The following is a 26,054-nucleotide window of genomic DNA, read 5'->3' as shown; positions in this document are numbered from 1 at the left end:
GTTCAGTTATTCCAACAAAGTCAACCAAATTATGGCCCATCATCAATGTAGGCCCCATCGTCTTACCTGCCCCTCGCTTTACGATGAAAAAGAGAAGAAATTTAAGAGGCACACTGATACACTCGTACACACCCACACATGAGCTTAGAGCCCAAACGACTCTCTGGGATGCCATTCAGCTAATGGTGAACACTCCCTGTGGACAATGCAATGTGTGCACATTGACGAAAAGAACCAAGACTCTTGATTTTGGCCTTAACACCCCTTGGAAACAAAACTCATTGAATAATTGCAACTGTAATTTACTTGATAAAGTGCCCATGTGACAAAAAATACATCGGCATGACCACCAGGCCAATTACAAAACGCATACAAGAACATATGTCCTGTATACGGGCCAAACACGAAAATGCTCCCATGGTGGAACACTTTTTGCAGATAAAACAGCATGCAAATGAATTACAATAGACTGTAATTGAAAAGGTGAAATGCCCCATAAGAGGGGGCGATATGGCTAGCCTTTTACGTAAAAGAGAACAAAAATGGGTCTTTCGGCTGAAAACAGACGCACCCGGTCTGAATGAAAATATCCCACGGCATTTGCTGGCTCTGATCACATGATCCCAGTGAGCCACTATGCCCCTCGCATAATCTGTGGCCAGCCCGTGGAGGCCACCCCTGGAGCCATACAGGCACTCTATTTATTGGGGTACCGTTTATACTTCCCCACAAAGCATTGCCAGTATCTCTCCAAATTATACACGACTGACTAGGGGTGTCACGGTATTAGTTTTATGACGGTACAATAACCTTCTTGCCAAATGACGGTATATCATGGTTATCGCGGTATAGCAGGTGGAGTTAACTAATCTTAAATATTTTCTAAAAGGTCATAAATTGTCAGATTTATCATTACAAACAAAACCAGGCACCCAGGTCCAGAATTGGGCTTTTCAACATACTTTCCACTGAAATGCCACCGCTTGCTTCCACCAAACACAAACATACGTGTGGAGAGGAGGAGGAGGAGGAGGGGGGGGGGGGCTTGCTGCGACTGGCAAAGCAAACTGAATAGCTTTTCTTAAGTGGTCATTTTGGCTTTTAGCTCCCCCACTGGCTACTGGTGAAGATGAACATGTTGCCATCTTGATAACCTGCATGCCACAGATGAATGGAGTCTGATGGTAGTATACGCTTGTGCGCATACACACACACATGCACACGCACTCTCTCCTTACGTTACAGCCTTTAGTTTACTTCCGGGCCAAAAGGTGTACAGTAATCACGGACATGTTACCCTTTGGCATGGCAGCAGGGAATACCCACAGAGATGAGTAAATTTCGCAGTGTGACTTATTATATGTAAATTCAATGATGGAACCAGCGAAAGCCCCCATTGTCATATGTTTAGAAAACATTATCCATTATAGATATATAAACCCCAAAGCCGCCAACCCAAAGTCCCGGGAGGATAGCTCAGCGGCAACGTGTGCGCTTTGGAAGCAAGACGACACGAAGCAACACAGGTTCGATCCCTGGGTCCGCGCTTAGAATCCTCTGGGTGTTTAAGCATGCTATAAATACGCAACTAAGACAAAAACAATTCCACAACTAAATAAACAAAAACAATTTCTTTAACAGCGCCTCGATGCCTGCGGGCTGTGTGAGCGCTTTAAAAATAAATGTAAATTTAAAAAAAAAAAGCAAACCCTTTTCCTTCTTGGCACTGTATTTATTCTTCCTATTGCTAACATATTGATTTTGTGTCAGGCACGTGTGGTTTATGGAATGGCATTAAAAACTGCTCAAACTGAAATCACTTGACAGACGGCACATCCAACAGTGCAAGACCAAGATTGCGCAGCACTTGCTTACTGCAGCCTTTCCAAATCAGATTGAAAAGCACACTTACGGTATGAACGGTATACCGGTATAAACAATGTGACGGTTATTATTCAATTAATTGGTTCACGATATCTTTATCCGTAATACCGTTACATCCCTACGACTGACTGACGTATGCCCTACCCACCATTCTCTTACCTAAGGCATCTCCCGAGTTGTTGTTGACAATATAGAAAGCACCAGAGTGTTTGCACAACAGGGTAGATCCCTATACTAATCGTTAATAATTTACTAACCTTCCACATGCCATAGGTGTTTTTTTTGGGGGCGTTTTTGTTGCTATTAAGCACCATTAGAATTGTGATTGACATGTATGGACACACCATAACCTTTGTACCCCGACTCTAACACTACTTGGGGCGTACACACGTCATCGGGTATTTCCGGGTACATCCGCCTGACTTAGTTCAGACAGCCGCCATTCGTTTGGTTAGCGTGCCCGACTTTCCGAACACACTTCCCTCGCCACCCATGTGACTTTTCTTAAGTCACGTGTTGCGGCTTCAGAATGATGACAACCTCTCTATGAACTGAGAGGGCTGTTCATTCATAACTTACAGCAGAATATCAACATAGATGCCCTCAGGGTGATTGCTCACCCGAGCATCTCCAGATTCAGGCAACGTCCGTCTGACTCTATGCGGATATCTCCGAGCTGCCTGCAGGCCATGCCCGACATCCTGCTCAGGCGTCCGGCCCGGAGCCGCTCACGTGACCTATGTTTTGTCACTTGAGACTGCTTCGCAATCGGTATGAAAGCCACACATCAAGGAGCGTTTCACTGACAGCGGGACAAGTAAGAGCCTGCCCAATATGCCTGCTGGGCCCCTGCAGTCCGTCTCGTAATAAGTGCAGACTTGACATACTGCATGGATACTTTTGGCCTTGGCACAGACTTTGCACTGGCAAGTGTGTGTGGGCATCCAACACACCCTTTGAACACTTTCTTTGAATCATTATTACCTTATGAATCATCCAGCTAAATGATGGCCCCTGTTTTGCTGTAAACCTGGGGCCTGGATCACCATACACCACAGACATGTGGAGACAGACGATTTCCTGCATTGACAGTACACACAGGGACTCCCTAGTTAAGGCATGTGAACCCAGTGGGTCATTTATCTTGCAGAGTGTGTTCTTTGGCTAACCCTTATCTTGCCATTTTTTTTGTAGGGTGTGGGGGGGGGTTGTCGGAGACCGCCATAAAGTTTGAGAATCTATGAAATCGGGATTAAATAAACAAATGGTGAACTCAACGATGAGATGTTGTTTCCCTTCGGGCATCGCACTGTGTTATATAGTTGCCCGGGGTAGATGGTCAGAAGATTAGAACTAATGGATGGAGGCGTTGTGCATGTGTCTATTCATTTAGTTCCAAGATAGCCGGGAGTGATCAGCTCCTTCACTAAATGGAACAGCAGTATCAGCTGTTTTTATATGTGAATGACATGCAACTGAGTGCGATTCACCGTCAGTTGATTTGAAGTTACTAGCTCGGAGGTTACTATGGTTTCATTTCTTTTGTTTTCCATAGGTTCCTTCATAAATTGATCCAGCCTCACGGCACTCATGACTAGGTGGTAACGTATATATACAGCTCCAACTGTCGTATCTGCATTCTCTCAATATGGTCAGCTTACAATTTCTCTGACTGAACCATTTGATCGAATTGGAAGACTGTCCTGATGAGTGGCTTCACTTATATGTTTGCCACTGAAACCGGTCGACTGTGGTTGCTACACACACGAGGCATGAGTTGGGCCTATCTTGCAGTCTGAGCATACCTTTTTATCGAATTCCCACTTCCCGTCAACTAACATTACTTTAATGCGGAGGGTGGGACTTTAGTGTCTTCTTTCTGAATGTTATTATTTAACATTGTTTCTTTGTGTCATTGTGTCGTTTTTAGACCTGAGTTCCCCAGGGTCAAATAGACAATCTGCAGGCCAATAAAGTATGCAATACCCTACTAGATGCCTAATCTCTTGACCACTGGTGTACCATTTTAAACTATAAATATAGGTTTCTCTTCCAATACACACTCACACATAGTGGAAGATGGTGGTAAAGGACCAACACGGCTGATATTACCTACCTAGAAGTAGCTAGTTTACCTCTTATCCTATCCTATTATTATTAGTATTATTATCCCGATTAGATGAGCGGCAATCTAGTGGAGCCAGTAGATTCAGGCAGGGCTAGCTAGAAACTCGCTCTATCCTCTGTCCGCTGCCACAGCCTTGTAGTACACACCCTTCTTTGGGTGACCAAACAACGGTCCTCGACCACATAGGTTTTAGTATATGGATTCCAATGGCCTATAACATAATTATGAAACGGCTGTTGGTTGCCCAATTTTGTCTTAATATATACTATCCAAGGTCTTCAACCACCAAAGGGCATCCATGCACATCTAGTCTGTGGAAAAGCGACTGTAGTTGCCTTCCAAAAGTATGTTCCTTGGGAGTCCATCACCAAGGCAGCTATGTGGGCCTCCCCATCAGCTTTCTGAAAGCATTACTGCTTAGACCTGAGCGGCAGGGCTGATGCCCAATTTGGCCAGGCAGTCCTCAAAAACTTATTTCAGTGAAGGGATTTTCCATCCACCGGTACTACCTCTGGTTGTGCTTGGGAATCTCCCACAAGTATGGAGGAAAGGGGACGGGACATAGGGGTATAACAAAGTACTCTTACGTCCTGTCCCCTTTCCTCCATACTGTTTGGACGTCCCTTGCGAGGAACGGGAAAGTGAACCTTTTTCACCAGAAAAAATCTTCTTCTCCTTTAAATTTAGAGGCACACAGCCCTGGGAGCATGCGCTCGCCTGACTGCGCCCCCCGGCACCACTCATCAGTCCCCTTTTCCGTGTCGACTGGAACAGGCCGAATTCACCAGCACTCCCGGTTTTGGCTTCGGCATGTAATTCCATGCGCCGATACTTCTTCTCTTCTGTCTTTTTATCATTCAGGTACTTGGTCCTCGGGCGTCACGCTCCTCCTCTGCACATGTTGACTTCTAGAGAGTTCAGCAGGTGTCCATCCTGCGATGGCTCTTACCAACTTCAAACACCCATGCCCTCTGCCTACGTTGCCCTGGCCCTAACCACGGCTTACAAGCTCGTACCGCGTGCAACGTTCTTTCCTAGGTCTCCGAAGACAGACTAGCCAGGTGTAGGGAGCTCTCCCAGAGATCGCCTCCAGAGGACCGTAAAGACTTTGTCGATCATCGATCCAGGCCCAGCTCGTATAAATGGCGCCGCGCCAGACAAAATTGCTGCTCATCCAAAACCCTCTCTTGTGGAGCGGGTTGAGGAAAGAGTCACAAGGCGGGACTGGTGTCAGCCAGGTGTATGGCCTACAGTTTATCCCCAGGCACCCCAGGCAGTGTGCCCCAGTCCCAGCTTTTCCTCAGCCACATCACCTACCACCTCTTCAGACTCCAAAGACCAGTTCTTCGAAAGGTTCCTAGGGCTGATGCGAAATCCCCAGTGGTGGTGGTGGGGCATCCTTCGGGATGCCATCAGGGACATTCTCCCTCGGGTCACCCCACTGAAACCCGTAGTCATTCCTCCAAGGGCTCTGGTACCACAGGCCCCAGCCGGCTCCTCCAATTCCGGCTTCCCTGCCTTCCACAGTACAGGCGGTTCCACACCAGCCTCCGCAGCAGCCACCGGCTCCGGTCTCCACTCCGCAGCCCATGGCTCCCAGCACTCTTCCACCAGCTCCCGACCACCCGAGCCTGGTGGACACGGACGAGGAGGAGGACCCGACATGCCATCTTCAGCCAGGGCCTTCCAGGAATGCCTTGCAGCTTTGGCAGATTATTTGGGCCTTCCTCAGCCTGGGGTAGAGCAGCCAGAGGAGGGGGTCTTACTCACCCTAAGACCCCCTACCAAAAATGGGGATCCCGATGCAGGAAGACGAAGTTGCCCTGGCCAAGAAGGGGTGGCTTAAGCCACACTCGGCCCAGCCTGTCACTCGGCGCCAAGTGCAGGCAGATGGTGGGGGACACACTCTTGCTTTCAGCGCATCCTCAAACGCAGTGATGGGGGAGGCGTCGCTCTATTCCAAGCCACACTCGTCCTCGACTCTGCTAGGCAAGGAGGAGAAGATCTTAAAGGCATACGGGAAGAAGCTGTACTCCAATGCCTCCTTGCACAGGCGGCAGGCCAGCGCAGAGGCCATGTTGGCAGCCGCTAACCAAGGACGGGAAATGGCGGACTACCTCCTAGAACTTCCGGCACCGAGCCAAGTGCGCTTCACGGGACTAGGAGAATCCAGGCTGGTAGCGCAGGGCATTATGGAGTCCACTGTGACTCACATTGATACCTCGGCACGGGCCATCTGCATTGCCACGGACATGAGGAGGACGGCCTGGCTCCGGGCTACTAAGTTTAATCCCGATGTCCATGAACGCATGTTGGGCCTTACATTCGATTGCAGTGACCTCTTCCACTCCACCAGGGATGATGAATGAGATAAAAAGAACAGCTCGCAAACCGCAAGGTCTTTATCCCTAGAAAGGCCATGCCCAAGGCCTACACCCAGTCGCAGCTACGCTCTGACAAGGGGCAGGCGTTTGGCAGGTTCCGCGGGCCTCCAAGAACGGAGGTCCAGACAACTGGACCGTCCTCTGAGTCAGCATCGGAGGAAACCAGAAAAGGGGGCCAGGGGGATGATGGGGGGAGGGGGGTTGTAAGGGGTTCTTACAATCGGGCTCAGAGGGAAAAAATGCATGACACGTGCCTGCGGGTCCACGTGTCTCCGGGGGGACAGGCTTGCTTTTCACATGCAATTTTGGCAACAGAAATTTTCGGACCCCTGGATCCTCTCCGTAGTCTCCACAGTGTACCGCCTCCCGCCTCCCGGTTCCTTACTCTCCTCCTTCCTCTCCCACAGATTGGGGCAGCAACTCTGCTGGCGGAGATCCGGTCGCTTGGCAAGAGCCAGGTTGTGGAAGAAGTCCCAACCTCCCAGCGAGGCTTGGGCTTTTATTCGTGGATTTTTGCCATACAGAAGAAGGCGGCTCTTATTGCGGAAACACTGGACAGGGGAGACTGGATGTGCTCCCTGGATCTGAAGGGCGCTTACCTACACATCCCGATTTGGCAGCCGCATTGTTCCTTACTGCGCTTTAGGAGCAGGGGCTTCCATTTCCAATACAAGGTGCTACCCTTTGGCCTCAACTCGGCTCCCAGGGTGTCTACCAGGTTGATGATTGCAGTGGCAGCCCTCCTTGGGGACCAGGGCCACCAGGTCTACCCATACCTGGATGACTGGCTCGTCCGGCCCATTTCTCTGGAAGCGGTTCAGCATACGGCCTCCGCACTGAGGACCACACTCCTACCTGGGGTTCACTATCCATCTCGAAGTCTCGGCTGCAACCCACGCAGATCCTTACCTTCTTGGGCCTCATCTTGGACACAAGCTCTGTGAGAGAGTTTACCTCTGAGGACAAGATTGCGGCCATCAAGAGAGCTACAGCTCACTTCCTCTCCAGGCCCGTGACCTCGGCCTTGTGGTAGAACCACCTCCTGGGACTTAAGGCAGCAGTCCTTTTGGCCGTGCCCCACACAAGACTCAGGTGGCAGAAATTACAGCTGCACTTCGCAGCCCCAGGGAATCAGGAGACTGGCTCCCAAGAGGAGCCAGTCAACATTCCGCCCTTTCCCCCATCGGACCTCCACGGGGCTCCACAGGCTTCAACCTAAGGCAGGGCAAACCCTTCCAGCAGCCGGCCCCTCGGGTCACAGTTACTACGGACTGGAAGGCCATATGATTGGCTCTCAAAGCCTTTCTCCCTCTTCTCGAGGGCAATTTGTTTCTTATCCAGACAGACCACTCCGTCTACAAGCAGGGAGGCACCAAATCCCCTTTGCTATGCAACTTAGTAGTCGGCATGTGGGAATGGACTCTGGAGAACAACATTTACCGCAGGGCGGTCCGCCTACCGGGGGAATCCAACATGGAAGCGGCCAGGCTCAGCAGACTGGGGGCTTACAATTACGAGTGGCAATTGAACGACCTGGTACTAAAAGGACATCTTCCTCAGATGGCGGCATCCCCAGGTGGATCTTTTTGCCTCCCGGGACAACAGGAAATGCCAACAGCGCGACTCCTGGCAGGGGCAGGGCTCCGGCCCCCTGGGCCACGCATCCAGATCCAAGGGAACGACATGACGGCATGTGCCTTCCCACCCACACCCTAGTCCACAGGGTGATCTGCAATATAAGGAATCCCGGCCTCCGCATCATTTTGAGTCTTTCAGACAGACCACCCATTCACCTACTGCTGGGCCCGCCTCCTGGCCCAGCATGGCTCCTGATCAGGTCCCACTAAAACGCTTAAGCCCATCTCCGAGATCTTCCAGGGCGCTAGAAGCAAGGCTACTAGGAGCCGAAATAAGAGTAAATGGTGCATCTGGCGAGCCTCTACAGCCTTTACACGCCTACAAAGAAGCCAAACCCAGTGTGGGACCTGAAGGTTGTGTTGAGCGCCTCGGCGCACAAACCTTTTGAGCCTAGGGCGCGCGTGGGCCTCATCTCAGCACTTGTCAGCGAGATCCAGGCTCTGGTTGCATCAGAAGCCTACAATACTTTTTTCAGGGACAAGGTCGTCCTGCGGACGCACCCTGCTTTCTTACCCAAGGGGATCTCATCCCATCTCAACAAGGAAATAGCAACGCCTTGTTTGTCACCTTCAGTGGGTCAAGGCCATGTTATCCAAGGCCCCCATAGCAGGGGGATGAGTTGCGGCCATTAAGGAGGCCTATGAGGGGCAGCACAAACCAGTGGCAGCTCACTTACATGCCCATGCGGTTAGTGCCAGGGCCATCGCATTCCACAGCTGTGCCGTGGCAGTTCATCCGCAGGGTGGCTTCCTGGTCACCCCTGCTGTTTTCTGTAAACACTACTGTTTGGACGCCGCCTCTAGATCAGATGTGGCATTCGGGAAGGCGGTTCTAAGAAACCTGTGTCCTTAAGGAGCGGCTCCTCTCCACCCTGGGGCTACATTTAGTTGTAATCGCCCATACAGTATGGAGGAAAGGGGATGGGACGTAAGAGTAACAGTTACTCACCGCAGTGACTAACATACTCTTAGTCCATAGTCCCCTTTCCTCCATACGTCCCACCACCGCCCCCCCCCCCCATGATTAATACTGGTGTCATTATGCAATGCCTTTCATTGTCGACACGTCAATGGGGACTGAGTGGCGCCGGGAGGCAGAGTCAGGTGAGCGCATGCTCCCAGGGCCGCGCCCCGCGTGCCTCTACATTTAAAGGCAAAGATTTTTTTTCTGGTGAAAAAGGTTCCGTCTCCTGTCCCTCGCGAGGGACGCCCATACAGTATGGAGGAAAGGGGACTATGGACTAAGAGTATGTTAGTCACTACAGCGAGTAACTGTTAATTTACTCACCGTAGTGACCATCTTTCCTCTATACGCCTGCCCGCCGTCCTCTCTAAAAGTATCCTCTATTGTTGCTTAAATGGTCTCAGACCTGGCGATAGAAAAGGACTGAAGGGCGATGCGGGGTGAAGCTCCGGGGAGGGCGGGGTTACGACCACATGCGATGGCCCTGCATAAAAATAAAAGGAGGGCAAAAATAAAAATGTTGATGCTTTTTTACAAAAGTACTTTGGTCCTGTCCCAAGGAACGGAATGTCCCACAAGTATGGAGGAAACGGGACTATGGATTAGGAGTAAGATGGTCACTACGGTTAGTACCTTCATTAAAATATAATGCTTACAATAGTGGGTATCGAGGGCACCCTTGTTTAGTGCCTCTCCGTAGTGGTATTGTTTGGGAGAGTTGTCTGTTAATCAGTAGTCTGAATGTCGGGTTACTTTATTTAGCTTGTATTTTTTTAAGAACATTGTACCAAATCTCAAACTATGTTGTGCGAAATAAAATGACCACTCAACTCTGGCCAATGCCTTCTCTGCGTCTAACAAGAGAAGTATGGCTGGGGAGGGCTTTGTAGAGATTTGTCAACTAAGTGGCAAACCCTGCAGATGTTGTCAAACGTTTTCTTCTGTTTTATGAATCCAGATTTGAATTTATTAAATTTGGAAGAATATCTTTGATTCTTTTAGCTAATATTTTCATATAGATCTTTGATTCTATATTGATTGGGGCAATGCGCCTGTATGACCTGCATATTGACTGGTCCTTAGCCGGTTTCGGGGACAGAACCGTTTTAGCTTCCTCTATCATTGGAGTAATTGTAGAGTGTAGCTAGCTTGGGAGCAGTAACGTTTGGAATGTTTTGTAGAATATTGCTGGATAGCCATCCAGACCCCGGGATTTATTTAACGGGAGGGCCTTTATCGCACAAAACACCTCCTCTGTAGATCTATCGACTTCTAGATGTTCCTGTTCCATTTATTTGATATTGTAAAGCTGGGTAGATTGTAAATATTGTTCTTGTAGGGCCTAGTCCGGACATTCTGACTTGTATATATACTCCTATGTCCCGTCCCCTTTCTTCCATACTTGTGGGACATTCCGTCCTTCGGGACGAGACCGGAGCACTTTTGTCAAAAAGCATCAAAAATGTAATTCTTTTATTTTTATACTGGGTACTGCACGTGGCCATAACCCCGCTCTCCTGAGCCCCGCCCCGCGCATCGCCCATCTGTCCTTCTATTCACAGTCTGGGCTGGACTCACTTGCACCACCAGGAAAGATTTTTTTGTTCCTTCTTTTCTGCTCCGGTTCTGCGGTCGCTTAGTCAGTCTATGCCGGAGCGTCTGGGATTTGTGGTCTGTTCTTCATGCGAGCGTCGCTTCGCTAGGGCGGATCCCCATTCTCTGCTTGGAGTGTCTCGATCCGGCCCATCGCTCGGATTTGTTTCTACTGTTATTTCCTCTCCCTCTTGGCACTCCAGCGCTGTCTTCTTCGGTGGGAGGAGATCTTTCAGCGTGTTCCCCCACCTCATCTTCAGCTTTTCATCGACGAAAACAGACGCCCGGTAAGTTCCTTACTTTTTAGGGTGCCCTGGCCAGAGGACTCCTTCCCGGGGTCTTCTAGGGGGTTGAGCAGCTCTAGCACCAGGGGTTCCCCTGAGGTGTCTCGCATGCCTAATAGGTGTACCAGAGATTTCTCTGAGGGTTCCCACGACGGACCTGCCAAGACCGGACCACGTTCCGAGGTTCACCTGTCAGGTGCTAAACGTCAGTCCAGTCCATCTGTGGCTTTGGACACCGGGGGTTCGCTCCGAGGTCTCCTTTTTTGGAGCTTTCTGTACCAAGCCACGGCTTGAGCTCCCTCACGAGGGAGCTACACGTACCGGGAGGGAACCCGAGGGTCCTCTTTTTGAGACTGAGGGACCTGCTCTGAAGGTCTTGTCTTTGAGGCTGATTCCCCAACATTCCTGCGCTCGGGGACGCAGTGATACCAGTTCTGTCGAGGGGTCAAAGTGGGTGGTCATACACTGTAATTCCTCTGTTACCGCTTCTGCTGAGGTTCCTCCTCTGGAGGATAATTTTGGGGCAACCTCCAAGATGTCCAGTAAACATCCAAGACCCCCTAGTACTGGTTCTGCCGAGGATCCTTGTGTCAAGGCTAAGGTTTTACTTAAGTACCCTGACCAGCCTGAGGAGACGGTTGCCTCATCAGCCCATGTGACGCAGTTCTTTTCAGGCATCGATAAAATGGCGGCCCAACTCTCAAGGTCCACGCAGCCATTTTGGATTATTCCCTTACACCTATGTTCTCGACGGCAGGTGCTGGGAACCTTACTTTTGGGGCTGAGCAGCCGTTTCCACCTCAGTGAGAAGGTAAAAATCTATTTTGCCCTTCTTATGACTGGCGTGCTCGGATACCGCTGCCTCACTGTCACCTGCTTCTGCTCCACTGGTCTATGCGGACCCGATTTGTGGTGGGCCCTCCTGGCAAACATCCTCATTCTGTTTGTGGGGGTATGCCCCATATGAGAGGCCTCTGCCTGCCCCAGCGCCTAAACCTTCATCAGAGGATGTATTTTTCGGGAAATTTCAGAGGCTTATGCAATCTGACCCTATGAAGAAGTATTTTAAGTGTCTTTTCAAGGAAATATACCCTGAACCTCCGGCTCCACCTTGCACCCCGGCGTTTCCAGCGAGTCCTGCGATGGTACCAGCTGTTCCTTTTGGTCCGACTCCAGCTCTTCCACCCCTACCCTTGCGGTCTCCCATAGAGAAGAAACCGGTAGAACGGGATAGCACTTTAAAACCTATGACGGCCCAGCTGTCTGCTCCCGATTCGCTGAATGACCCTCAAGCAGATCAGGATAGCAATGAGCAGCCACGCTCCGTCATAACATTCCATGACAGGGTTCTGGATATGATGGCCTTCCTTGACATTCCAATAACTGAGGCCCACGCTCCGCAGGAGGGGGTGCTTTCGGGAGCGTTCACCTTGTCGCCACAAAAGCGTACCGGCCTGTTCCTCCAGAAGGACGTTTTGGCTGAGGCCCGTGAGGTCTGGGATAAGCCCCACACTGGGCTGTATATCAATAAGAGAATTGATGCCTGTTACAGGCTTCACACCTCTGAGGAGATAGACTTGGCGTCTTGGCCCCTCCCTTCCTCGAAGGTGGTAGCTGTAGCCACGCTTCAATCCAGCCTCTGCGACCTCAATGGCTGCGGCTCAGATTCTGTCCAAGGAAGATAACTTTCTGGACTCCTTGGGCAAGAAAGTCTTTGCCAACTCAGCACTCTAACTTCGTTGAGCAAATACCAAGCTCATCATTGCTGCAGCTAATATGAGGCTGTGGAAAGAGTTGGGTGATTTCCAGGTGTGTATTCCTGCGGAGAGGCTAGAATACTTGAAAGCCGGTTTGTCAGACGCCAGGGTGTTGGCACATGATCTGCTGGAAGCTGCAGCACACCGTGTAGATACCTCAGCTCGAGGCCTTATGGTGGGAATTGACACCTCCCGCCAGGCCTGGCTCCATGCAACAGTTTTCATAGGAGGTGCAAGATAAAGTTCTGGACCTTCTCTTCGACGGCACGGAATTGTTTAATTCTTCTACGAATGAGGAACTTACAAAGACAAAGGCGAGCACCCAAATCGCCAAATCTTTCTGTCCTGGCGAAGGTCCCGGCTAAGGCCCTTATACACAGAGGTCAGGGTCTCAGTCTCGATCCTTCTCTGGCTTCAGAGGGCTTCAGGACTGCCGGGCGCACAGAACTGAACCCGGGTTGGCGGCACCCGTCAGACAACATGGTCGGTTTTTCTCTCGCCCATCAGCCTCCTCTCCAGGGGCAGGTAGTCTCCCTGCCGACAAGTATGCAAAATGATTATTTTTTGTCGGTCGCACGAGACTCCATTGGGATGACGAATCTCGTCTCATCTGGAGGCGTGGCAGACCATCACCGAAGGACAGTGGGTCTATCGCTCGGTTAGTCTTTCGATGCCCCTACCCCACAACCCTCCTTTCCAACAGATTGGCATACCCTCCTTCAGAGCCGAGGTTGAGAAGCTTCTTAGACCTCAGGGCGGTCGAACCTGTTCCCCTTGGGGAACAATGGGAGGACTTCTACTCTAGTCTGTTCAGTGCCCAAGCCCAACCAGGCTCGCCTGCGCTCTGTCCTCAATCTTTCCCGGTTCAACCTTTCTCTTCCCCAAGAGAAATTCAAGATGATCACGCCTTGCCAAATAAAGTCCTCTCTTCGGAAGGGTGATTGGCTCAGTGTAGTGGACCTCCAGGATGCGTACATGTACATTCTGATTTGGAGCCAGCATAGGAAATAGCTGCGGTTCTCTGTGGGAGCAGAACACTTTCAGTTTCGAGTACTCCCTTTTGTCTCAGCTCGCCTAAGCGCACCGGAGACTCCTCCAAGGGCCCCACAGCGGGTCTGCCAATACCATAATCTTCTTCCGAGGTTCCCCGTTTGGGGCGAAGGTTGAGCCCCGTTCTTCTGTGGCTCTGGCTACCAGGGTCGCCCTAAGGCTTCCGCATCTGGTACTAACTGTACCGAGTCTTGGCTCGAGGTCCCTCTCGAGGGGGCTATATGGACCGGGGTTAAACCCGAGTTTCCCCTTCTTGGTGCTAAATTGGACATCAAAAGAATTGAGGGTCCCTCGTTGAGGGTCTTTGCTGTAAGGTATATCCCTCAGCCTTCCCACACGCGAAGCTGTGGTGATAGCAGTTTTGTTGAGGGGACAAAAGAAGGAGGTTACGCACCACAGGCCTTCCAGTAACAGCTCTGCCAAGGATTCTCCACTAGAGGCTAATTTTGGGCCATTCCTTAATTGGTCTGGTAAACACCCTAGATCTGCCAATACCGGCTCTGCCGAGGTTCCTTGTTTCAAGGCTAAGATGGCACGCAAGGCCCCTTACTTCCCTGAGGAAAATATTGCCTCACTTGCTCCTGTGATGCAGTTCGCCCAAGACGTTCACAAAATGGCGGCCCCAACCTCTGCGGGCCACAGCAGCCATTTTGAATACCTCCCTTTCCGCGACTGTGTAGTTTGTGCTTGCAAGGAATTTGGTGGCAATGTTTTACATCAACAAGCAGGGCTGCACAAAGGTTCCTCTCCTGTGGATCTTGCCATACAGATTTGGCACTGGCCATCCAGCACAATTGGCTCCAGGCTGTACACATTCCGGGTCACATCACTGTGGCCGCAGATTCACTCAGTCGCCAGTCGGCATCAGTTGGGAGATGAACAGTAATGTCCAACATTTTCCATCAATGGGACACCAGAGATGGACCTCTTTGCAACTTCTTCATACAAGAATTTGACTCTTTATATGTCTAGGGACTGGCTCGGAGCGTCCTTCCTGGGGGACGCCCTCGAGATCTCGTGGGACAACATGAAAGCTTATGCTTTTCCTTCATTGCCTCTTATCCATCAGCTGCCCTGCAAGCTCAGTAGCACATCGGACTGCATTCTCCTGTTCAAGGCTCCTTGGTGGCCAGCCAGATTCTGGCTTTCGGAACTACAGCATCTGTCGGTTCCTCCCCGATCAGATTGCCGCAGATTCCCGACCTACTTCGCCAGAGTTTTTCACCAGATGTGGCACCCCTCCCCACAATTATTCAGCTTGGTGACGGGGTGCCTGAGTTCAGATCGTTATCACAGATCGATCTGTCCAGGGACAATGTGTGCATTATCCAAGCGGCCAGTAAGCCTTCTAGGAGGGCTCAGTACAGGAGCAAATGGCTCTGTTTTTGCGTTTGGTGTTTAGCTAAACAGCTCGATCCCAGGCAAGCTTTGGTCGACACGTTCTATCTTTTGTCTCATCTGGCCGTTTCTGGCATCCATGTTCTGTTATGAAGAACTTATCCGCTATTGTGGCCTACTTATCCAGACAGCTGTTCCTTTTCATTGACTAATCCAGTCATCAAAAGGCATTTTGCAGGTCTATTATCTCTTCCCGCCGGGGCGTTATGCCATAAGCCATTTGAACCTATGGCCACTATCGATCTTAAGTACCTTTCTTGGAAAGTTGTCTTTTGATCGCAATAACATCGGTGAGGCGAGTAAGTGAGCTCCAAGCTCCGTTCCTCACTTTCTACAGGGATAAGGTTTCGCTCCGCTCTCATCCTTCCTTCCTAAGGTGGTTGCCGATTTTCATTTGAACCAATCGGTCTCCTTACCTGTCTTCTTTCCTAACCTGGCATCTGATGGCGAGAGTTTTACACAACTTGGACGTCAGGCAAGCCCTGAAGTTTTACCTCAATAGAACGAGTAAACTCAGAAGCTCCTCACAACTTTCTCACTTTCGGAGACCTGAAGTGGAAACCAGCTTCCAAAGCAACAATTCCCTGCTGGATTGCCTCATGTTCTTCAGAAGCCTAAAGCATTCGAGGCCTTCATCCACCGAAGAGGATCCATGCACATCTAGTCTATGGCAAAGCGACTGCCGTTGCCAGTCTATGGCAAAGCGACTGCCGTTGCCAGTCTATGGCAAAGCGACTGCCGTTGCCTTCTAAAAGTATGACCCTTGGACGACCAATGCCAGGGCGGCTTTGTGGGCCTTCCCATCGGCTTTACCTGAGCTCCAGGGCTGATGCCCAATTTGGCCAGGCTGTTCTTAAGAACTTATTCCTCTTTAAAGTTATTTTTTTCATCCACCCGTACTACCTATGGTGTGTGCTTGGGAATCTCCCACAAGTATGGAGGAAAGGGGACGGTACGTAGGAGCATAAGTTGTTCACCTTAGTGACTACCTTACTCATAGTCCATAGTCCCCTTTCCTCCATACGCCCGCCCGCCATCCCCTTTAATAAGTATCCTCTATTATTGCTTAAATGGTCTCGGACCTGGCGATAGAAAAGGACTGAAGGGCGATGCGCGGGGCGGAGCTCAGGAGGGCAGGGTTATGGCCATGTGCAGTACCCTGCGTAAAAATAAAAGGACACAAATTTCATTTTGGATGCTTTTTGACAAAAGTGGTCCGGGCCCGTCCCTAAGGACGGAATTTCCCACAAGTATGGAGGAAGGGGACTATGGATTAATATGGAGTAGAATGTTGTGAATTGATCTAACATTTCCTGATTTGTAGTCTCCCTAGTCCCACTAAGAGTTTTTATCCCCAGTACAGTGTGTGCCGCAACATTTTGTTTTAATAGTCCAGCCAGCAATTTATCGGCCTTACTCATTTTTCTGTCGCATATAGAAGAGGCCTTGTTCGCCGTTTGAAGTAACCCCTAATGTTCCTATATGCCTTTCGAACTTTCACCCCTGCATCACTTTCCATCTCCTGCATTACATCTTTTGAGTTTGTGTTCTAAAGCCTCACCGTTTTCTTTTTCTTGTTGCTTTCATGGCAATCCATCCCCTCCCACTTGCAGCATTGCTTTAAAGGTATCCCACCGACATTATACCTTCACTGTACCTTCACCTCAGAAGAAGTGTTTAGTGCTAAATCCCTGATTCATAGGGCGCTTTTCTCTTTGGGCAGGTTCAGTTGAATCGACTGCAGGACATGGACTGATAGGTTTATTGCGTCCTTAGTCAGATTGTGTTAGTCATCCATAACTCGCATTTGGGCAAACTGATCAACTTTTTACTGCATTTACTATGCTGCCCCTATTCGAGGCCCTTCTCCCTCTACCAAGGTGTCCCAAAGCTAGGTGTTGCTGCATTTACTGTTGTGCCCCCACTTTAGGCCAACCTCCCTCTGTCCCCATGTGTCAAATCGAAGTGTTACTGCTTTGCTATTGTTTCCGCAATATAGGCCTTTCTCCCACTTTCCAGGTATCCCATATCTAGGTGTTGCTACATACTCCTACGTCCCGTCCCCTTTCCTCCATACTTATGGGACATCCTGTGGGACGGGACCGGACCACTTTGTAAAAAACATCCAAAATGTTCCCCAAAATGTGTCCTTCCTCTCTTTCTTGCGCGGGGCCCGGCGCGCGGCTGTAACCCACCCCACGCATCGCCCATCAGTCCTTTTCTTCGCTCGTTCGGGACTGGACGCTCTTGCATCCTCTGAAGATTTTCTTGCCTTCCTCTCTGGCTCTCGCTAGCGATCATGTACTAGTCTGTCTGTCGTTCAAACTAGACTTTCCAGATTGTTCGTCGCTTCGCAAGGGCGGATGCCCATCCTCTTTGTTTAGAGTGTTTGGGTCCGGATCACCGTTGGGACTCCTGTTTTTACTGCGACTCCCTTTCAGTCCGGGCACTTCAACGTCGGTTGGAGCGGTGGGAGGAGGAGTTCCAACGAACTCCTCCTTCGCATTTTCAGGCGTTCATCGGCGAAAGGAAAAATGCCCGGTAAGTTCTTTAATTTTCAGAGCACCCCGGCTGGGGGATACCTTTCCAGGTTCCTCTCGGGCCAGGAGGAGCGTTGATCGCTCTGTCACCGGGTATCGCCGTGAGGTGCCCGTTGGGCCTAATAATTGCACTGGAGTCTTCTGAGGGTCTCCGTAAGGGGCCTGTGGATACCGGAGCACACTCCGAGGCCCCTCCTGTGGGGGCTGTTTGTAGACCCAGTTCTACTGAGTCGTGGGCTACCGGAGCTCGCTCTGAGGCCTCTATCGGCTTCCATCAAAAATAAGACCGGGGTGCGCCCTGAGGCCTTGGTGGGGCTTGGTGTCCTCGAACAGATGTTCGAGGCCCGTGCGGATAAGGCTGTTTCTCACCGTTCCCGCTCTTGTGGCGACACCAGATCTGTTGAGGGGATAAAGAAGGAAAGTTCTTCTTTTACCGGCATTGCCGAGGTCCTTCCTGGGAAGGCAAATTTGGTGGTTGGTATGTCGCAGAAACATTCCAGGCCCCATAGTACCAGTCAGGCGAGGTTCCTTATGTTAAGGCTAAAGTTAAGACCCCTGATCCATCGACGGGGATCCCTGCCTCACTTCCTCACGTGCCGCAGTTCCCCTCAAGCGATGACAAAATGGCACCCGTTCCTGCCACGACGCGGCAGCCATTTTGGGTGCTACCCCTACAACTACGCCATCGGCCTCAGGTGTAGGGCTTGGTTTTTTGGGTGAACATGGAGTTCCTTGTGCGCATCCTTACCGGCCAGTTTACGATTGGAACGCCTGGATGCCACTTCCGCACAATGTTTCGTTGCCTGCGGGGTCGGCACCTTTGATTTATGTGGATATGTCGGTGGAGGGGCTGGTGTGGCACCCTTCCCCGTTACGTCCCTGGAATTGTCCTCCTCATGAGAGGCCTCCTCAGGTTCCAAAGCAGTCCCCGGAGGATGCCTTTTTCAGTAAATTTCAAACGCTCATGCGTACCGACCCCATGAGGGAGTATCAAAGGGCTTTTTAGGGAGATATGTCCGCCCGCGCCTCCGGCTCCACCCGTTCCTACAGTGGTTCCGTCGGCACCTCCCTCGCCTACGGTGCCTTCCCCGACTCTTCCGCCTTTGCCCCCCCGTGGACAAGGCCGGGTCCGACACGGCTCGGCAGGATCCTGACCTGTCGTTTGACGTGCAAGGCGATCAGGACAACGAGGACCTACCCCGCTCTATTAGAGCTTTTCATGACCGGGTACTAGACATGATGTGCTTCTCAGATGTTCCGCAGGCGGGCGTGCTTTCTGGGGCGTTCACCCTGTCTCCTTTGGAGCATACCGGCCTGTTCTTGCAGAAGGATGTTTTGGCCGAGGTCCACAGGGTCCTTGAAAAGCCACACTCTGGACTTTTCGTCAATAAGAAAATTGACGTGAGATACAGGCTGCATTCTTTGGAAGAGGTGGCCCTGTCATCTTGTCCGCCCCCCTCCTCCACAGTGGTGGCTGCGGCCACTTTGCAGTCCAGGCCTGCAGGATCCTCTTCCACGACGGCTACTCGAGTTCTGGGAAAGGAGGACAAGCTCCTTGACTCGCTTGGGAGAAAAATCTTTGCCAACTCGGCCTTGCAGCTCAGGCAGGCCAATGCCGAACTGGTGTTAGCGGGGGCTAATATGCGGATGTGGAAAGGTCTGTCAGAGTTTGAGGAATTCATCCCGGTCGAGAAGCTGGAAGACTTTAAGGGGGGATTATCCGACGCCAGGGTCTTGGCCCAGGATCTCCTGGAGGCTGCGGCTCATCACGTAGACACCTCGGCTCGGGGCCTTATGCTGGGGGTTGATACCTCACGGCAGGCGTGGCTGCATGCCACTAAATTCTCAAAAGAAGTGCAGGACAAGGTGTTGGACCTTCCGTTCGATGGTAAGGAGCTCTTTCATTCTACAACAGATGTAGAGCTCACCAAGACGAAGGATGGCACTAAGGCAGCTAAATCCTTGTCAGTCCTTGTTAAGATCGCTTTCAAAACCCAGAGACCGTTGTCACAAAGCGGACCCTCCTCTGGCTTTAGGGGCTTCCTCGACCGGAAATCTTGCAGAGTGGATACCCCTTTGGGGAATAACCGCCGTAGGCAACAACGGACTTGGTTTTTCTCCCGCTCCTCAGCCTCCTCCTCAGTTTCAGGTGGCAACACCACCGAAAAACCTACAAAATGAGGGTTCTCCGTGCTCGCACGAGACCTCAGTGGGAGGATGCATTGCGTCTCATTGGGAGGCGTGGCACACCATCACCGAAGACAGATGGGTCTGGTCAGTCGCTCGGGCGGGCTACCGTTTACCCCTACCTCCTACCCCACCCTTCAACCCTCCCTTTCGGGTTCGCCCTCCCTCGAAGCCGAGGTTCAGAAACTGCTGGATCTCAGAGCTGTGGAACCCGTTCACCTCGGGGAACGAGGGTAGGGCTTCTACTCCCGGCTGTTTACGGTGTCTAAATCCAACCAGGCTGGCCTGCGCACCACCTTAGACCTTTCCCAGTTCAATCTTTTCTGACCCCATGAGAAATTCAAGATGATCACGCCCAGCCAGATACGGTCCTCCTTGCAGATGGGTGATTGGCTCAGTGTGGTGGATCTTCAGGATGCGTATATGCATATTCTGATTTGGAATCCACACAGGAGATATCTCCGTTTCTCTTTGGGAGAGGAGCACTTCCAGTTTCGAGTGCTTCCTTTTGGCCTCGGCTCGGCGCTGCGCGTCTTCACGAAGATGATGTCGGTGATTGCGGCCTATCTTCGTCTGCAGGGTATCCATGTGTATCCGTATTTGGACGATTGGCTCTTATGCAGCCCTTGTCCGCTGAAACCAGCGGGCAATCTTCAGTCTCTCCTTCAGCTCCTGTTCCATCTTGGGCTGTCGGTGAACTGGCGGAAATCTTCCATGACGGTCTCGCAGGACTCGATTTTCCTGGGTTTTTTCGCTGGAATACGATCGACTGCAGAGTGTACTTGACCGGGGACAGGATGGCGGATCTGTTAGCCATGTGTCAGATGTTTGCGCAGTCGGAGAGCATGTCGGCCTGGTGGTTCCAGAGGCTTCTGGGCCTCATGGCGTCGCGCGTGTTGGCTCGTCCTCTTCCTCTTCCTCTTGCTCGTCTCAAGGTGAGGCGGACCCAGATGGCTCTTCGGAGTTCTTGGCGTCAGGCTGTGGACCCGGATTCCAAGCTGATAATGATTCCGGCTTCCATGTGGACCTGGAATGGTGGTCATCTCTCAGCAACCTGTCGGTGGGTGCGGGGTTTCAGGACCCAGCCCCAACTGTGACGATCACGACAGACTCCTCCCTCCTGGGGTGGGGTGCGACGTTAGATCCTCTTCAGGTCTTGGATCTGTGGTCGCCTCAGGACAAGCTCCTCCACATAAATCATTTAGAGCTCCTGGCGATCTTCTTAGCGCTCAGGGCGTTCATACCGATCATAGCCAACAAGGTGGTCCGCATATGCACAGACAATTTGGTGTCGATGTATTACATCAACAAGCAAGGGGGAACCAAGTTCCCCTCCCCCCCCCTCCTCCCTTGTGGACCTGTCCATCCAGATTTGGGAGTCGGCTGTGCTTCATGGTGTTTAGCTGCTTGCAGTGCACATCCCGGGCCAGCTGAATGTCACAGCGGATGCCCTCAGCCGGTGGACAGTGGTCAGCTACGAGTGGGAGTTGAAGGCGGAGGTCCTCTCGGATTTTCTTGCGTTGGGGCACACCGGCGGTGGACCTCATCGCTACGGCGGCAAACAAGAAGCTTCCTCGGTATGCCTCCAGAGGGGGACTAGGAGCCTCCTCTCTGGGGGATGCTCTTGAGATTCCATGGCACGACATGAAGGCTTACGCCTTCCCGCCTCTGCCTCTAGTCCATCGAGCAATTTGGAAGTTGAAGAACTCGGTGAACTGTTCCCTTCTACTCGTAGCCCCGTGGTGGCCGGCCAGGTTTTGGTTCTCAGAACTTCAACACCTGTCGGTGTATCCGCCGATCAGGTTACCAGTGACCCCCGATCTTCTTCACCAGGGGGAACAGCGGATGTGGCACCCCTCCCCACAATCGCTCAGCTTGGCGGCATGGTGCCTGAGTTCAAGTCTTTAGAACATATTAACTTGTCTGCGGATAACATGCGTATTGTCCAGGCAGCCAGGAAACCCTCGACTAGATCCCAATACAGAAGTAAATGGCTCAGGTTCTGTCATTGGTGTTTGGAAAAACAGTTGGACCCAAGGGGGGTTATGATTGACACTATGTTGTCCTTAGTGTCCTTCCTAGCAGAGTCGGGTGTTTTTCTGTCATGCAGAACTTACCTTTCAGCGGTCTCGGCTTATCTTTCTACGGACCAATGTTCTTACTCTCTGTGTAATCCAGTGGTTAAGAGGCATTTTGCAAGCTTGACACGCCTCTACCCTCCAATTCGAAGTCTGCACCCGCCGTGGGATCTAAATGTAGTCCTGACAGCGTTGTGCCATAAGCCTTTTGAACCAATGGCCACGGTGGCCCTCAAGTACCTATCCTGGAAAGTGTCCTTTTTGGTCGCCGTTACGTCAGCGAGGCGGGTGAGTGAGCTCCAGGCCTTGTCGGTGGAGCATCCCTTTTTGGTCTTTCACAAAGATAAGGTAGTCCTACGGACGAATCCTGCTTTCCTGCCGAAGGTGGTAACTGAATTACATCTGAATCAGTCGATCTCCCTGCCGGTCTTTTTTCCGAACCCTACCTCAGAGGCAGAAAGGGTTCTGCATTGTCTCGATGTCAGAAGGGCTCTTAAATTCTATCTGGACTGAACTTCCGAGCTTAGGAGTTCTTCTCAACTGTTTGTGACTTTTGGTAACCCTCAGGGTAAGCAGGCGTCTAAGGCGACTTTCTCGGTGGATCGCCGCCTGCATTACGGAGTCTCATCGTCAAAGGGCTGAAGCCTCATAAGGGTATTTTCGCACACCTGGTGCGGGGCAAGGCATCCGCGGTTGCTTTTCAGAAATATGTCCCCTGGGAGCCCATCCCTAGGGCAGCTACTTGGGCCTACCCGTCTGATTTTTGTAAGCATTATTGTCTTGACATGAGCTCAAGAGCTGATGCTCAGTTTGGTCAGGCTGTGCTGAAGAAACTTTTTCAGTAAGGAGTATTTCCATCCACCCCTAGTTCCTGTTATGAGTGCTTGGGAATCTCCCATAAGTATGGAGGAAAGGGGACGGGACGTAGGAGTATTACCAGGTTACTCACTGTAGTGACCACCTTACTCCTAGTCCATAGTCCCCTTTCCTTCATACGCCCGCCCGCCGTCCCCTCTAATAAGGTTCCTCTGTTATTGCTAATAGATCTCTGACCTGGCGATGGAAAAGGACTGATGGGCGATGTGCAGGGTGGAGCCAAGGTAGGCGGGGTTACGGCCGCGCCCTGGGCCCCGCGCAGGAAAGAGGAAGGACACACATTTTTGGAAAAAATGTGGATGCTTTTTACAAAGTGCTCCGGTCCCCTCCCACAGGACGGAGAGATGTCCAATAAGTATGGAGGAAAGGGGACTATGGACTAAGAGTAAGGTGGTCACTACGGTGAGTAACCTGGTAATTCTCTGTTGCGTCCTCAGTCTGGGCTTTTCTCCCACCTGTTAAGTATCCCATCGCTAGGTATCAACGCTTTTACGGTTGTCACTGAAATTCTAGGCGCTCACCCACTTACCAGGCATCCCCAAGCTAAGCACTGCTGCTGTGCCCCAGCTTGGGCCTCCCCACAATCCCAGGTAGCCAAGGTACAGGTGCCCGTTGAGTAATCGCTGTGTCTCCAAGCCAGACACCTCCACCTACCATGGATTTCTCGCAACCCAGCACTCCCATCTAGCACATCGCCCCAAATCCAGGTTGTTCCCCACCCCCTCGGCCGTGTCCCCATCCCACGGGCTGCCCAGCCGCTCGGCTGTCGTCCTTCCCCTGCTGTATGCAAACCACTGAGTCTTTACCACTTCAATGGTTAGCTAGCCGCACAGCCTGTCCTCCTCCTTTTCCACTCAGACCTACTCCTCTTTTGAATGCCTTTTCTGTAGGCTCTCCCTATCTCTTCTACCGATTCTCTTACTATGGCTACCATCTACCGGCCTGCTGGTCAAATCACCTCATTTCTCACTGAGTGGGCGGATCTCTCCTCCTCCCTCCTGGCCTCTACCACTCAACACCACCTCGGTGACCTCAATATCCATTTAGACTCTTTGTTCCTTTGCTGTACTCTTCCGTGACCTCTGCGACTCCCTCTCCCTGACCATCCTCCCCTCTGGCCCGACTCACTCTTCAGGGCACACACTTGATGTCTTGATCTCCTCTGACCTCCCCCTCTCTATCCCTCTGACCACTCCTCTCTCCTGGAGCGATCATTCCCTCCTCTCCTCTTATCTCTCCCTCTCTTCCCCCCCAAGCCAAGCCTACCCCAACACTGCCACCTACCTTCTCGGACATCCGACCCATGAAGCGTGTCAGTTGAGTCTTTCACCGCCACCTCCTCCCCTCCCCCCCTGCCTGCCCCTGCCTGCCCCTGGCTGCCCCTGGCTGCCCCTGGCTGTCTCGCATCCTGACTCAGCCCTGTCTCTGCTCTACTCTTCAATTTCTGATACTCTTGATGCTCTTGCCCCTGTCATGAGGATCCGTTTGGAATCCAAAGTGCAATTCCTGATAAGACTCCGACCTAGCTACACTTAAACGTAAGTGTAGGGTGACTGAGAGGAAATGGAAGGCTTCTTGTTCATCCTCTGACAAACTGGCCTGTCGCCTGCTCTAAAGGCAATACCGACTCTGTTCTCACCAAGAAGAGAGTCCACATTCAAGCCGGTGTCTCTGCGTCATCTAACAACTTGGCCAAACTCTTAAAAATCAGCAAGGAGCTGGCCAACCCTGCTGCAGTCTCTACCCCTCCTTTTGCCTCCTAGGCTCTTTACAATGCCCTTGTCTCACTTTATCTCAAAAACCCAGGACATCCTGTCCACCCTCTCCTCCCTTTCCCCATCTGTGATTGCTTACCCTCCTTCAGCCACCCCCCCCCAACCTTCCCTTTCGTCCTTTCCTCTTTTCTCCCCTGATGAGATTGCTAGACAAGTCTGATCTATGAAAGTCTTGTCAAAACAGGTTCATCCCTGTTCCTCTAAAACCATCAAGGACCACATTGACACCCTTGTTCTGGCCCTTGCCGATTTTTGCAACCACTCCTTTGCCTCAGGATCCTTCCCCTCCGAAGCACTCCCTTGTGCATCCTCTTCTCAAGAAACCCACAGCCGAATCTTCTTGTCTGGCTAACTATCGCCCAATTTCAATTACTCCCTTTCTGGGCAAACTGCTGGAAAAGCTGGCCATCTCTCAGCTTAACCTTCATTCCGATTCTGTTGGCTGTCTCCATGGCCACCAGTTTTATCTGGCTTCAGATCTGCCAGAAGCACGGAAACTGCTCTCCAACCTTGATTCTCACATTACCTCTGTCCTCATCCTACTCAATCTCTCCGGTCAGCCATTCCATCCTGCTCAACCGTCTGAGTGATAACCTGGGTATCACTCATCAGACTCTGGCCTGGCTGACCTCTTTCCTCTCATCGACCCTCCTAGGTCCAACTTGGGTCCTTCCTATCCTCTTTCTTCCTCTATACCTGTGGTGTTCCCCAGGCGTCTAACCTCTCACCCTAGCTTTTCAACCAATACCTGACAATTCTCGGCCATTGCATTGCCATTTTCTGCTCATATTTCCAGTGCTTCACTGATGACCCTCATTTTCAGGCTGCTCTCGGCCACCTCCTCTATCTCTCTCATCTCTGATTGCCTAACTGCCATTCAAGATTGGTGTGCCGCCAATGATCTTTGTCTGAATGCCAGCAAGACGGAGATCCTCCTCATCGGCACACCTTCACCATCCTTTTCCCCCCTCACTCTCTGCCCGGCCTCCCTTGGCCCTCCTCCTACCCCCACCTGCGAGGCTAAGAACATCTGCGTCATCTTTGACTCCACACTTTCCTTCTCTGCCCACATCTGTGAGGTCTCTAAAAAGTCAAACTTCCTAATCCACCTCCTCAGAGGTACTCTGCCTTCCCTCTCCTTCTCCCAGAAGCTCATGGTATCCCAAGCTCTAGTTCTCTGTAGGTTGAACTATTTTAACAGCCTCTTTCTAAATCTACCTGCCTCTACTCTCCGCCCTCTGCAACTAATCCAGAACAGGACTGCGAGACTTGTCCTTGGCCTCAAGCCCTGGGATCATATCTATCCAGCTCTGAAATCCCTCCATTGGCTCCCAGTGGATGCAAGGATTAAATTCAAAACCCTCTGCATTGTCCACAAGGCTTTCAGGGGCCTGGGACCAAAATACCTTCAGCTATCCCTCCGCAAATACCTACCCTCTCGAGCTCTTCGCTCCTTTACCTCCAACTCCCTCAGGGTCAGTCGTCTTTCAAAGAAACGAGCTGGGGGTAGATCTGTCTT

The 26,054-nt window shown here is 51.4% G+C and overlaps 1 protein-coding gene across 2 annotated transcripts in view; it reads left to right on the top strand.

Moving 5' to 3' along the window:
• SNRK (SNF related kinase) overlaps window positions 1-26,054 on the top strand; it is a 247,575-nt gene that overhangs the window by 68,261 nt on the left and 153,260 nt on the right. The gene's annotated exons all lie outside the window — the stretch shown is intronic.

Source organism: Ambystoma mexicanum, chromosome 2q, assembly GCF_040938575.1.
Source record: "Ambystoma mexicanum isolate Mex_15411 chromosome 2q, UKY_AmexF1_1, whole genome shotgun sequence".
NCBI classification, from domain to species: domain Eukaryota; kingdom Metazoa; phylum Chordata; class Amphibia; order Caudata; family Ambystomatidae; genus Ambystoma; species Ambystoma mexicanum.
This window is presented reverse-complemented; position numbering and strand designations above follow the sequence as displayed.